This window comes from Gouania willdenowi, chromosome 7 (assembly GCF_900634775.1).
Source record: "Gouania willdenowi chromosome 7, fGouWil2.1, whole genome shotgun sequence".
Lineage (NCBI taxonomy): Eukaryota > Metazoa > Chordata > Actinopteri > Blenniiformes > Gobiesocidae > Gouania > Gouania willdenowi.
In genome coordinates, this window is record NC_041050.1 from 9530566 (window position 1) to 9545985 (window position 15420).

Genomic DNA, 15420 nt, shown 5'->3' on the forward strand with positions numbered 1-15420 from the left:
TTAAAAAGTAAGGAAATTTATTACATTTTTACACCTAACAGTTACTGAAATAATATTTTTTTTTCTTTATTATATATATATTCTTTATCAGCCTCTTTCTTGGGTTTGATTATGGGGTTCTACCTATTATGTTGTTACCCACATGGCACATATGGCATGGCACTGTTTTAGAGTTTAGAGTTCATAAATGTTTTTTTATAATTTCTAAAAAATTTGAATTGAATTAATTGGTGTTTTTTCATTCAAAAAACAATTGTACATTTTGACAGACTGTTTATTTTATACAGATGCCTTTGTGGAAAATAAATTAACTTCGGACTCCTTTCTTCTTATATATATATATATATATATACGTATAATATACGACGTCCGATTCATTGATCTATGAGGCATCCACTATATGATTTCATCTAATAATCTAAAATAATCAGGAGTAGCAGCTTTGAATTTTAAAGCCAGCTCGATTTCAATAATGAATGATTGTGTTTCAATGCAGCTTTATCTCCATTGGGTCGTGACTTGATAAGTTTGCTACAAAACGGATTAATGTTCCTCAGTTATTGATCTGATTCATCAATCAACCAGACCTGTTTATCCAGATCAAAGCTTCTTCAGGATAAACGACGACTCGTAATTCTACCCAAGGACGCAACACACACACGCATGCACACACACACACTGACAATCACAGGCAGGCTTCGGTAAATGTAGAAACACCAATTAATCAAACAGGCTGTCTGTGCTGCACTGTTTACCCTCGCTGCCTCTCAGTGCAGAGATAGTGGCTTGATCTTCTGACTTATTTGTCCGTTAGCACTCTGATACACTAGCATCCTGTACAAGGGGGTTTATTCTACCTTTGCTCCTATAATGTCAGCTGGGATTTGCTCCATCGACCCCTAAAACCTTGTGCAATAGATAAGACAAAATGATACCGATGGGAAACATGTTTCAAACAGCAATGCTAACCTTGAATCCACTGAACACGGCAAATATTTATTTACATGAACACCATCAACCAGGGTTGGGGTCAATTGCATTTTAGATTTACAATTATGTCTTCAATTATCCAATCATTAATTTCCCCCGACAGTCAATTACAATTACGTTCTCAATTACTAAATTTCAAATAAAATCAATCACAATTACTGAGTCTTTATTAAATAAGCCCATAAAACATAACCTTCGCTTGTGTTAGCTTTCCGTTAGCATCTCTTATGACAACAGGTCAATTTTGTCTTAAATCAGCTGTAAAATACACTAAAACATATTATCTATCATCAAATTTGTTTCTTATCTCTTGGTTACCTTGTTTGGCTAAATATAATATCGGTTTTATTATTTTGGTGTGGGTGTCTGAGCCTTTTTTTTCTGTCAGTATACCAGTTAATTTATTATTATTATTATTATTTTTTTTAAGTTTTAAGGAAAGCGTTTTGGGAATTAAAGAAATGGCACTAGGTTGGTTTAAACCCTACTCATCAGACAGAACCCACTTTGTTCATGTTAATGATCTCTCCTCAGCACACACCAGAGTCAATCATGGAGTTCCACAAGGTTCAGTTCTAGGACCGATACTCTTTACATTATATATGCTTCCGCTAGGTGACATTATCAGAGAACATACTGTGATATAAATTTCCATTGCTATGCGGATGATACACAGCTTTATAAGACATCACATCCTGGATGAATATGTGTAAGCCATAGAACTGTAACATGGTTCCGTTTGTTTTTAATGAAATTGTAAATGACAGTTTTTATAGAATTTCCATGACAATTACAATAACAAAGTCAGTTATCTGAAACAATAATGATTATAACAGTAACGTGTTTTTTTCATTTGCGATTACAATTATGATAGCGTCATAATTGTAATTAATTACCAATTACGAAATTACAATTATAATTGATCCCAACCCTGCCCTAAGCTGCTGAACATAGTGGTTAAATTAACTTAATTCCTGCTGCTATTTCCTACTGACTTGCTGTGAGGATGTTGTGAAACATTCATTTAATGATTCATGGTTCCAGGGACTGCTTGTCGGACTGATTCACCATGTCCAGCTCTTGTTTACATCGTGGCTGCGATGGGGCTCGCTAGACTCTCCTCAGTCAATACAAACACCATTCTAGACTAGGGTCTTTTCAAACTCAGTAGCGTGATGCTGAAGCATGCACACACACACACACACACACACACACACACACACGCACACACGCACACGCGCACACAGCGGGATTGCTCGGATGCCTTGGGCTGTTCTTCTTGTGACGTCTTACCAATATAAAGAAATATTAGCACATGGCATGGAGTGCATTTGATGTATTGAACTGTTCATCTAGATTTAATCCTGCTGAACGCTGCAGGGTAGAAGTTTGAGAGTATTTCTTACAAACTCTACATGCGTAATAAACGCAGGGATTTATTTCTTTTCATAAATGTATATACAAACAAATTTTTCTGCAGTGATACAATTTTTGTTTGAATAAAAGTCTTTCCATTTCCATCAGTCTTCAGCCTTGTTCGAGCCTGATATGTAACAAGACCCCAATTGTTATAATAAAAAAATAAAAATAAAACCTGAACCTAAATAACTGGTCAATAACATAACAAAAGTGCTGTGTCTGAAATTCAATAACAATTATAAAAATAAAACCCAAAATGTTACAACTGGTCAATAATGAAACAAGATGCTAAACCCAAAAATAAAAACTTTTTTGCAATTACATTATGGGGCATGCAAAATATTTTTCCCCTAAAAGTGTAAAAATTTCATTTCATCATAGAGTGAGTCAATGATTTATGGATTAAAGGTCTTATTGCTTCAATGTAGAGTTTAGTATTTATACACAAATGCGTATGATTAAATATTAGAGCTGGGTGATGTATCGAAATTCAAGATATGTAAGTATTCTATTTTGGCGATATAGAAAATTAAAATATAGCTTATATATATAAATATATACACACTATAAATATTTTTTTTCATTGCTTATTTTGTATTAAAATATTCATTTTAGGAGTCACTACTTTCTCTTCCTCTCAGAGCAGCATGCATGAAAAGCACAGTTAGATGATTACTGAGTGCGTTCTAACCCAGACCTCCAGCTAAACAAGCCACATTAAAGAACTCACTCACAGGTGCTGTCCCTTAGAGGAGAAAAAGACTAAAGTGGCACTTATTGTGTGCATTTTGTTGTCCTGTGTGTTTTTGTTGTTCTTTTGTGTATTTCTCAGTATTTTTGGATGTCTTTCTGAGTAATTTTGTGTATTTTTTGGTATGTATGTAAGGTCCATATCACCCAGCCCAACTGTGTGTATGCAGTACATATGTGTATATATATATACACAAACACAAGCAAAACGTTTTTACTTTTTGGGCTCAGCATCTTGTTATATTGACCTGTTATTACATTTTGTGTTTTATCACATTTTTTTTTTAACAATAATTTGGATTTTGTTACATTTCAGGCCCCAACAGGCTTTCCTCTTTCTTCCACATCGCCCAGCAGCAACACATAATACTTCAGATATGCATGTATCTCATTAAAGCATTTCCACAAATCTATTACAAAATCTACTGACAATTTATGTATAAAAAAAATAGGTAAAGAATAATAATGAAAAAAATTAAAAATACAATCAATTGGAGAGTGTAAGATTTGAGTGAAAATTAAAGAAAACTGATGAACCCACTTTGTTCATGGTAATAATCTCTCCTCAGCACACACCAGAGTTAATCATGGAGTTCCACAAGGTTCAGTTCTAGGACCAATACTCTTTACATTATATATGCTTCCGCCAGGTAACATTATCAGAGAACATAATATACATTTTCATTGCTATGCAGATGATACACAGCTTTATTTGTCAATGAAATCAGATGAAACTCATCAGTAATTAAAACTTCAGGCTTGTCTTAAAGACATCACATCCTGGATGAGTATGTGTAAGCCATAGAACTGTGTTTAATTAAATTGTAAATGACAGTTTTTATAGAATTTCCATGACAATATAATTACGTCAGTTATCTGAAACAATTACAATTATAACAGTAACATCTTTTTTTCATTTGCAATTACAATGATGATAACATCATAGTTGTAAATAATTACCAATTACGTAATTACAATTATAATTGACAGCAACCCTTCCATCAGCTGCTGAACATCGTAGTTAGATTAACTTAATTCCTGCTGCTATTTCCTACTGATTTGCTGTGTGGACAGGAAATCATTCATTTAATGATTCGTGGTCCCTGGGACTGCTTGTCGGACTGAGTCACCATGTCCAGCTCTTGTAGCGCTTTTGTTACACATTTCAATATTGAAACGCCTGAAACACCTCCTCATGAAACCGTAAAAACTTTTGAGCAATATGAGTGTTTGTTTTTTTCAAAAATCAGGTGTTTCCATTACCAGTTTTTATTGGACTATTTAGACTTTACACATTTCCAAGAGTAATGGAAACACAGCTTTAGAGAGGTTCATTTTAAATTTAAATAAATCAATTACCTTCATTCAAACTCTTTTTTTTCTTGTCAGGTTCCTCCACCCTGTAGTGTGGATAATTAGGGATTTTAGAGGCTATTTCTTCCTGTGTGCTACTCCAACATAGTTGCATGAACGGTTCTTCTCACGGGCTCTAATTAAGTGTATCCAGTGAACAAAAGGCCATCTTTCAGTTGCACTCTATACTCTTAACTGCCAGTCTTTCCTCACAGTGCGTTGCACCTGTAACCACCCATGCAGACTCTTTCTAATGAAATGTTTCATCTGATTGCAATGTTTTACGATCCATCACACCTCATACATTCACCGCCCTATTGGGCATTATGTGCCATTGACTTCTGCCATTGTTTCAATTATCACTAGGAGGAGGAGGGGGAAGTGCTGCTGGTGCTTTGACAGGAAGTCACATCATTGTTTTCTTCTCCTCCATGTATATTTGATCTAAACTGTATGATGACCTTCCTTTTGTACAGGGAATAATAATGGAGACCACCGACTGATATTTAACGCACATGTTCTGTATGTATATGTGGTAATCGTTTCATTTAATTGTATATGATGAATACATAGTTTATTTATGAAAACAGTGGAGATAGGAAAGGCAAATGAAGCTGCGTTGCCATGTTGGGTTTAGAGTTTAGGGCTTAGGCAACATTTTTTGTGAATATTTGTAATATTAACAGCTGCTCCTGGCGACGTAGAGAAGAAAATGTTTTGGGTGAGATGCTTCAAATACCAACACACTGAATGGAAAATCTAAATAAGCAAGAGACAGACAGCAAAGACAGAAACTACTCATTAAAGATCTCAATAGTTTATTTAGTGCTCTGTTCGTTCCTGCGTTTTCCTCCTTACTGGATTGTTTGATTTTTAAGTGTTTTCCTTTGTTTAATTTGGCTTTTTGTGAGTTTTCCTGATTATGCTTCTCCGTTGTATGAATAGAAAAAAAAAAGCAGTCTCTCAGAGAACTCACAAGATTTGGGTTTATGCAGACGAGGCATTTGTGTGTTCTGATTCCGAGCAAAAATGATTGATTTTTCAACCTTGGTCTTTATGAAGTGAGCAGCTGTGTTTGGGGCTTCTGTGGATTTAAACTGTGAGATGATCTGTGAGATAAACAAACTGCAGACCATCACAATTGTTGGTTTTTGCCATGATGAAATAGAAATGCTACATTTTTTACCCGCATATTTTACAAACTTTATTTTCAAAATATTTTTTTATTGATTGTATTTAGGTTTCTTTCAAATACATTTCAATCTTACTCAGTTGATAAGTATTACTGCTTCAGTATTATTTTAATATTATACAAATATTAATATATTATTTCATAACTGTAATAGTTTAAATATTAAAATCAGATTATTTACAGTTATAACCCCCCCCCCCAACATTGTCGTGGTAGAAGTAGCTAAAAAAAGGTTGGGCACCCCTGCTTTAAGGTGTTACTTTTGTTGACTTTGCAGTAAATTATTGCAGAAAACAACTTATTTGTGTGTGAAAAGTATTACTAGAATGAATTAAATTATATTATCACATTAAAACCTGACCTGTACAATATTTTACATTACAACTAAAATATTGATGTCTTTATAGTATTTTTTTTTTACTAACAATGTGAATCCCAGCTCTTTTTTCTACCAGACTCATATCATATTCTGGGTTTGCTCTTATTTTTCAGTATTTATCCTGCATTTAGTCGAGTCCTAAAACATGTCCTCCCTCTTGGTGTTAAGAAACGGCCCCCCTCTAATCGCACTCCGCACAAATGACCGCAGAATTAAATTCTTCCTTCATCCGCCGCAGTAGAAGTGTTTGGGGCAGTATGTGATGGTACAGCTTTGATGTTTATTGGAAAAAAAAAAAAAAACTTGGATTAGCCGCTGCAAAAAGTTGGGGAACCAACAAAGAAGGTTGCAAGGGTTAATCTTTAAAAAAGCTACAGCATTGTCATGGTTTAGTGGAAATATGTACACAGTGGGGAGAAGTGGCTTTATTTATTTAGTGATTTAGAATCACAAAGTCCTTTGGACTTGTACATTTTCAGACTTTTACAAAGTGAGAGTAGTCCTTTTTTTAAAAAAAAAAAAAAAAAAATAAATGACATACATTGTTTAAATAATAGTTTTTTAAGTGTGTGATGGGTAATGTGAATGTTTTATGTTGTGTGAAGTCTCTATATTGATGGTAGATAATGGGATTGTGCCTGTGATTGTCTGTCTTTGCGTGATTAGTCTTGTCATACATAGGAAAAAGATGTACCTTGCATTACTATTTAATTTTGCAGCTATATCAGGTGTAGATTTAAATAATAAGTAAATGCAGGGCTGTCCTTCAATTCACTTTTTGGGGGCACACACAGCTAAATTTGATCACAAGAGGGCTTGACTGGCAAAATCCCACCATATTAATGCATTCAATTACAACTCATTTCTTGTTTTATTACAACAAGTGCATTTGGAAATTTAAACTTGCATATTTTTATTGAGAGCTTAATGGCTTCTTTTAATGCTATTTCCATTGCTCATGACCATTGTGTAGATCAGTGGTTCTCAACCTTGCGGTCAAATTTAACAATTTGAGATTTGTTTATTTTTTTTACCATTTTCCTGCAACTACACCAAACTTGCCATACTTTTACCTATTTTCATCACTTTTTCTTGGCATATTTTTGTTTCTTTTAATGCATTTTTGCGACATTACTCCCATTTTTGCTACTTCATCAAATTCCAATGCCTCTTCTGCACATTTTTTCCACTTTTAAGACATTTTTGACATTTATAAACCCTTTCTACCACTTTTCCCACTTAATGTTGCATATGTTGACCCATTATTGTCACTTAACTTCTCTTCACCATATATTATGGTTATTTTTTATATTGACACTTTGTGCCCTTGACAATGGAGTAAATTACTTAAAAAAAATTCTTATTTAGGCCAAAATTTACCCAGATTACTAGTTTGACACCACTGGTTTAAAGAACGAATAAATTGATCACCATTTCACTAAAAATCGTTTTATAACAGAAAGCAGCTCGTCTTTCTTAAAGCTAGTACACATTGCTACATATGAATATAAAACAGGTATACATTTTATTCTTGTCACTTGTGCTTGCTAAACCTTTTTCCTTTGATAAATTACTGCATAAGGCAGCAGGTCTGTGATAAAGAATATACTAAACTAGTAATAAGAAATTCTGACAGTAATGTATTGGTTAGCATTTACATTTTAAAGTCTAATCCAGAGTTCATATACTATTCGTGGCTGATGTGTTGAATAAAACACATGGTAATATGTCCTGGCATCTCATTACAGTTTTTTATTCTATTGATGGGAGATGTAATAGTGATGAGATTGTATTACTCACTCTTCAGATATTACCAGATAATGTGGCGAGCACAGAGCCAATGAAACAAATTAAGCCGTGTTTTCATTAGTGTTTGAACCAAAGCTGAAAACTTTTCATGCCCAAGTGAAAGATCTTTAAAAAAAAGTTCAAGCAGAAGAAGAGCTGGAGGCTTTGCTTTTTTTAAAGAACAGTCCAATAATCTTCTGCATACGGCTCAGCTCAACATGGCAGCAGTCAGGGGATTAAAGATGATTTTGTTCTCGTGTTTTTATTAAGAATCCAATCTTCATTTAATACATTTACAGAAACAGACATACAGTCATGGATAAGAGTATTGGCATCCCAGAATAAAATGACTTATCCACATTTTCAAAAGGGTGCCAACACTTAAAAGTGATGTACATTTTGGTGTTTTGCTTTTGCCTCTGTGTTTTTTCAATGCACATAAAGGAAAATGAACACTTGTATACCAAAAACATTTGTAATTGCAACAATTTGTCGCATACCTTCAAATTTGCATGAAGTCAACTGCATATTTTTGCCCATGCCCTTTAAATAAACTAGGTTCCCTTTCAGTCGATTCATCCTTCAGTTCTTACGCTCTTCACCTCGCTAAGAACACCTCTACCGAGTGGAGCTAACAAGCTTCTACGACAGTGGTTCTCAACACTTTCAGACCACGACCTCCAAAAATAAATGTGCCAGAGAGCGGGGACCCCCACTGTACTTGAAGGTGGTTGAACACAGACATGAACATTGAAGAACAGTCATGTGGTGGAAAAGATGGTGAAATGGCAGTTTAAAAACCACAGGAATTGGTTCAAAGTTGCAAATTAGAGTGGGCAAAAACAGACAGAAACAGTGGTAAAAAGGGTTCAAAGTGTCAATATTGGCTTAAAAGTGGCAGAAAAAAGTAGGAACAATTACTTTAAACTGGCAAATAATGGGCATGATAAATGATTGTGGCTAAATTGGAAAAAAAAAACAAAAAAAAAAACATATATGATGAAAAGAGGTTAAAAGTGACAATAATGGGTCAACCTATGCAACATTAGGTGAGGAAAGTGGTGGAAAGGGTTTATAAATGCTGAAAATGTTTTGAAAGTGGAAAAAAAATTGCAGAAAAGTAATTGAAATTTGATGGAGAAGTTGCAGAAATGGGACTGAGATAGCAAAAATGCATTAAAAGGAGCAACAACAAAAAAATGTCAAGAAAAAGTGATGAAAATAGGTTAAAATATGGCAAGTTTGGTGTAGTTTCAGAAAAAGGGCAAAAATAAGCAAAAATTAGCTCAAATTGTTCAAAACAAAATATTCTTAGCTTCTTAAAGGCATTTGGTGACCCTCTGCCAGTGTCTCTCGACCCCAAGGTGTAGAACCCCTGGGCTACGACACCCCTAGCTCAGCAACCACCACACAGAAAACACATTGTTTATCATTGACTATGTTTTTAACTCCCAATGGCTGGTGGTGAAAAAAACCTCCAAAACTCTCAACCCAAAAGAAAATAAATGTACTGTCAATATATGACAGCAGTAACTGCAATGAAGATACATGAGGATTGTTCAACAGTGACAAAAACAACCCACTGCAGTCTTTGTAATCTAGTAATCAGTAATTTCAGCATTCCTGCTTGATATTGATGTGGTTTCTGTTGGCGTGACAACTTCCTGTCTGAAGTGAATTAGTTCAGACAGCTGCACACCCAACAAAAATATTGTATCGAATGCAGAAAAAAAATAATTATTTAAAATGACAGCCAAGGAAAGAATATACACTGAAGCTATGCGGGATTGTACAAGAACAACCTTATCAATAATACAAAAGCAGTCCAGGAAATAAAACACCATATGTACCAGCGTGCACTGGGGTAAATTATACATGATAATATTGGTTATAAAACCCTAACCCTATAAACCTGAGGCTCTGCCACAGTGAGTTGTCGGTTCCCTCAAGCTTATTGAGTGGGATGCACAGGATCATTAGAGGCTAATGCAAGTCTGGTTGAGGTCAGATGCTGTAGGTAATGAACGAACAACCTCAAAGGACAGCATGTCACGCTCAGATGTAATTCATGTAGGGGTTCCATCTCTATGTGTGTTCAGATGTTCGACGTTCTGTAACACCTACACTCGACGGTCCCCGCTGAGCTGCTCTAACATGACTGATATCCATTCTGTTTCATATGGATGAGGAGAAATAATCAGCGCAGTAGTCAAGTCATCTGGAAAAAAAAAAAACATTTATAGAATGCTGTATGCTGTAAAAATGTAAGATATAGTAGTATATCTGAGTTTTGGTTACAATACTGGCTGAAATATTGAAAAACATGTGCCTGATATAAAATCTATAAAATCCACTTGATCGACTACACGCCAGATTGTTATGGTTTGTTTTTATGTTTTATATTTCTATTGAGTTAAAAGTTCACACCTAGAGTAAATCTGTAAGTATGTCCAGACTTAAATGACAGTATTGGTATTTTTCCAACTGCAATTAGTTTTGGTCCCTTTTTTATTTCTAAAAACCATTATTGTCTATCACATCGTGTATCATTCCACTGCTAATCAGAGGCGTAAAGAGTACTGATATATCTGACTCAAGTAGAAGTACTGTTACTTGATTGAAATTGCACTCAAGTACAAGTAAGTCATACATAAAATACTCAAGTACAAGTAAGTCATACATAAAATACTCAAGTACAAGTAAGTCATACATAAAATACTCAAGTACAAGTAAAAAGTAGCTAATTTAGATAGTACTCAAAGTAAAAGTAACTAGTTACTTTCACGCCACACGTTTATTTTTGGTCATAAATCTTGCCACGGCTCTCTTGCGTACAGTAAACATCTCATGTATAAATTTAAAAAGGAAGAGACCAAATCTTGCACAATTGGTTTGTCAAAATGTAAAATATTTTTTTTTAGATTAAAGTATAGCCAAATTTATTAACTCTAAAACCGGCATTCGATGCTGTTTTGGTGCCGTGAATTGCGTTTAATCTGGTTGGTCGGCTATTCATTTTTTGTAGTTTCACAATTTCCGTTGATCATTTTAAAACAAAAAATAATAATTTACTCAGTAATGGCTGGGTGTAGAAATGTAACAAATTAGTTTAACTCTTTTAAAACTTAAAAATAATATTAATTACTTCAACTCTGCTGCTAATTTAAATATGAGCATAGGTGGATGATGACCAAACACTTGCACTAGCATAACATTAATGAGTTTATTAATTGTAGGTGTAAAGCAAGTTGGCAAAAACCATGACAACATTCCCTCCGATTATGATGAGACTTTGTCTGAAAACAATAGATAGCAGAGATGTCAAACTCAATCTAATCATATAGTTTAGTTCCAAACATCATAAAAGAAATTCTAAGTGCGTTTAATCTATGCTTACATGTTAAGGTGTTTCGGCCTTTTCTCTCAAAAAAAGGAGTTTTCATTGGTCTGACCCACTTAAATTCAAACTAGGCCACGTGTGTCCCCTGAACTGAAAAGATGTTGACACTTTGATATATGAGGGGCCAGTGCTTTGGGATCACTGCTGTACAAGATGAGCAGATAGAGGAAAGAAATACATAATTATTTGACATAAACGGTCAAATGAGCAACAGCCCATTCTTTTGTTCAAACTAAAGAAACGGCTGAATCCGTAGCCAAAATATGTGACAACAGCGTCCAACTATTCTGTCATCAGTCCAGTCACGCACAAGCACAATGAAAACCACCGAACAATGTGATTATGCTCACAATCTCTTTCCTCACACTCCCCATGTCATCCCAGCACGTCTAGACGTGTAGCAAAGTTTAAGCTGGACTATGATGTGACCTTGTTACACCGAACATGACTAATCTAGTTAAAACAAGTTCATAGGATGGCAATAATAATGAGATTTCTTGGCCATTTGAGAATCTGTCTTCATTAGGAACGGATCTGGAGAGAGTTTCTATTAGCTCACTATCAAGATGAGGGGACGGCGAAGAGGAAATTACACATGTCACAAGACAAAGCGAGGCCGCCACAAAGCTAAGCCGAATTGAGGATGAAAAGTCTTAATCAACGACAAGGACTAGCGGTGACAGGGCGCTGTGATCCTCCGTCGCATCGCAGTGTAAATGATTGTATCCAGAACTTGACAGATTGGCACATCCTCTGAGACTTCAGGGCCGAACAGAATAAAAAACACTGTTTCCCTCCTCTCCAACCAACTCCTCAGTTTTTTTTCTCCTTAGTGCTTTGTCATTTGCTATCAACCGTATATTTTATGATTCAAATCTCAATGTATTTGTGTTTTATCTGCATGAGTAATAACCCACAATGTTCTTTGAAAGAAAGCAGCAGAGCCCCCACATGCAAATCCTCCAAACACAGATTAACTGTATCTGACATCCACTATGGAATGCATTTGTTAAGGAGGTTTTTATGTTTAAAATGTCCTATTTTTGTGTTTCATTTAAAGGTCATATGTAACTTAATGAGAAGTCCTACAGTCATGCTTTCCCCATCTTCTTGTTTTTATTTCGTGGTCCTACATTACACAGAGAAAAAAGGTAAAAGCAACTCATTGCTTTTAAAACGTCTCCTTTGTTCACTTCAGTGTATCTGACATTAGCACTGAGCACTCACATATGCTTGACTGTTGGAGGATAATCTGCCCACGTTCAGGGAGAACACAAACAATCATGAAAGCAATTAAAGGTTGAATACACAATCTCCCAACAGGCGATACTCAAGCTTTCACCATCAAAAGAAAGTGTTTTCTTTCAAAAACAAACTGACCACAAAAAAATTATTGTTTTAGTTTCACTCCCCAGAACACGCCAATACACTTTGAGTTGGAACAATGACGAGAGGATGAGATAATCACTTCACCAGCAGCTTCAACTGTTCTTCTTAAAGCTATTGACCACCTGCTCTTTTATCTTTCCTCACCTTCACTGAGCACTGGCTTGAAATGAAGTTGATTTATTAGCTTGTGCTAACAAAGACCAGACTGACGTTTCATCATCACGCTCAAAACGGGAACATTGATCCAACTAATTTCAGACTTGTTTTCAAAGTGTGACTAAACCACCTAAAACTATAGGTGAAGTTTGAGATTCTTGCTAATATATAGACAGTCTTGAGATTGGCGCCAACCACAATGTGTGTAACATATACAATAATGCAAAAATGATTAGTGACATAATTGATAATGTTGACTTCAAAAATTTGCATCGACCTGTCGTTTAATGTTGTAGATTCATAATAAGATCAGGCCGGCGGCCGCTTTCTGCTTCTTTTTTGCTGCAGTACAATACATGAACTGCTGGGCGCAGTGTTGCTTCACCATTTAACATTGTGAAGAAGAATTGCGCAACAGAAGAACCAACCTAAAGTCTCAAAAGTTTGGGATCCTTTCACTGAAAATACAGTATACTACACACCTGAGTTAGAACAACAAATGAATGCATATACATTTTGTATAGTCACTGTGTTTTATAACACTTCAAATATTTGTATGTGCATTATATTGAGAATTTTATATTTTTTAAATGAATTTGGTAAAACTAATGAAAACTTTTGACCGCTTGGGGGGAAGGCAATGCTTAACCTGCCCTCCGCAAATTCTGTGTATTTAAGTATGAAGCAGTGTTGGTGAGTAATTCTTGTCCAACTCTTTACATTTTACTGAACTTATTTCAATTTGTCATATTTTGTTGTAAAAATGTAAGAGTGACTGCCCTCTATGGGTTTAAACCTACTTATTACAATTGAATGTTTATACTGGCTGGGAATGGTGGTTTGTGACGTTTCAGTGGTTTCTTACATCACAAACCACCACTATTGACTCCCCCCTCCCAATAAAAACTAGCATCTATCGACTCTACAATCTGTGGTGAATAGGTTGGAATGAGAGAATCGTAAATAAAGTAGTAGAGTGAGTAGTGAGTTGGTAGTTAGCATAGTATAGGTAGTTCTTTGGATATTTTATAGTATAGGATGGGCTAGTCTTAACTGCTGTGGGGGTCCCGCCCATAATATTTGTTGAATTTCCAGCTTGTGTTAGCAAAAAACCTCAGGGTTTAGTTACTCTTTAGCCTGTGGTTCAGGCACTTCTTTGCAATTCATGCATTTCACTTTATAAAAAATTCACATCAGCAACGTTACTCAACAAAACAATGGTGCAGCAGGCACTCCTTTAACCTTTAACACATGAGGAAGCTTTATGAATTGCACACAGTAAGACCACAGATTTTCTCTCTGTACAGTATTCGAATATCTTTGCTTTTCTTGGAATATAACCGTGTTTCAGTTTTTTTGCTGGGCTTAAGCATTCGGTTTGACTCTGCTACTTAGGTTCGTATGTTTGCCTAAATATTTCCGGTTGCTCATCATGATCCATTCGCACTTTAGTTTTTCACTTATGGAGCAAACAAATAATTGTTGAAACTAAAATTACCAACATACAGTATTCATGTTGTCTACTTACAATATGTGTATTTTTGGATTTAAGTTTAAAACCTGCTCATAGTTGGTGTTTTGTCTAAAAGTGATTGGCATTTGGGTATTATTTAACTGCGTTAAAGGTTTTGGTTAATGGCTTATCTTTTATGTATTGACCATATATTTTATTAACTTGCACACTAACATGCAAACACCATATTTTGTATATAACACCACAGAACTGCAAGCAGCAAGAATCAGAGGTGATCTCTGCAGGCTAATATACCAGGTTGTGTAGTCTACTGTCTGACTTAGGCACAGGAGCTGATATGACAAGCCCTAAAGTCTTCCTCTGGTGTGTGTGTGCTCTATTCCTCACTGAACACTGGGGTGCAGTTACTTAATCAGCTTAAATATGTCACGCAATACTTCAACATTAAGGGTGTCCTGTCACAAAAAAAAAAAATATTAAAAAAAAAATCCGGAAAGCAAAAGATCAGACTCTCTCACCTCGAGTCTATTCAAATTATGATGACAAAATGCACATAATGACTTAAAAATGAAGGCAAAAACATACAAAACAGCAACATAAAATTAGAGAAAAATTACAAAATGACCACAAAAACATTGAAAACAAATACACAAAGAAATTCTCCAATTACTAAATGACAACAAAAATACACAAATTAACTTAACTCACAAAAAAACAAAATGAGAGGAAAATACCCAAAATGACTTTAAAAATGACCACAAACACAAAACAAATTACACCAAAAACACCTGAAATGACAACACAAACTCATTGTTCTTCCCTGTATTAATGCTCAGGACAGTCACTATTCTAAATGCTGATATGAATGTTGATAATGTGGCCCTCAGATCAGAAACTCACATTTTTGAGGCCCCACAGTGGAAAAGGTTGCTCACCTCTGCCCTAAATGATGCACGCTAGGGGTTGAACGACTTCACAATTTTAAAAGTCGACTTTATGTGCATACTAGTTGAGTCGACGTCGACTAGTCGATGACGTCACCATGAGCTGAAGCCGAGCCGAGTGGCAGCAGTGTGCCGGTGTTATGCCAAATTCTGTGACCCAAAAAAAATCTAGGACCCACGTTTGCT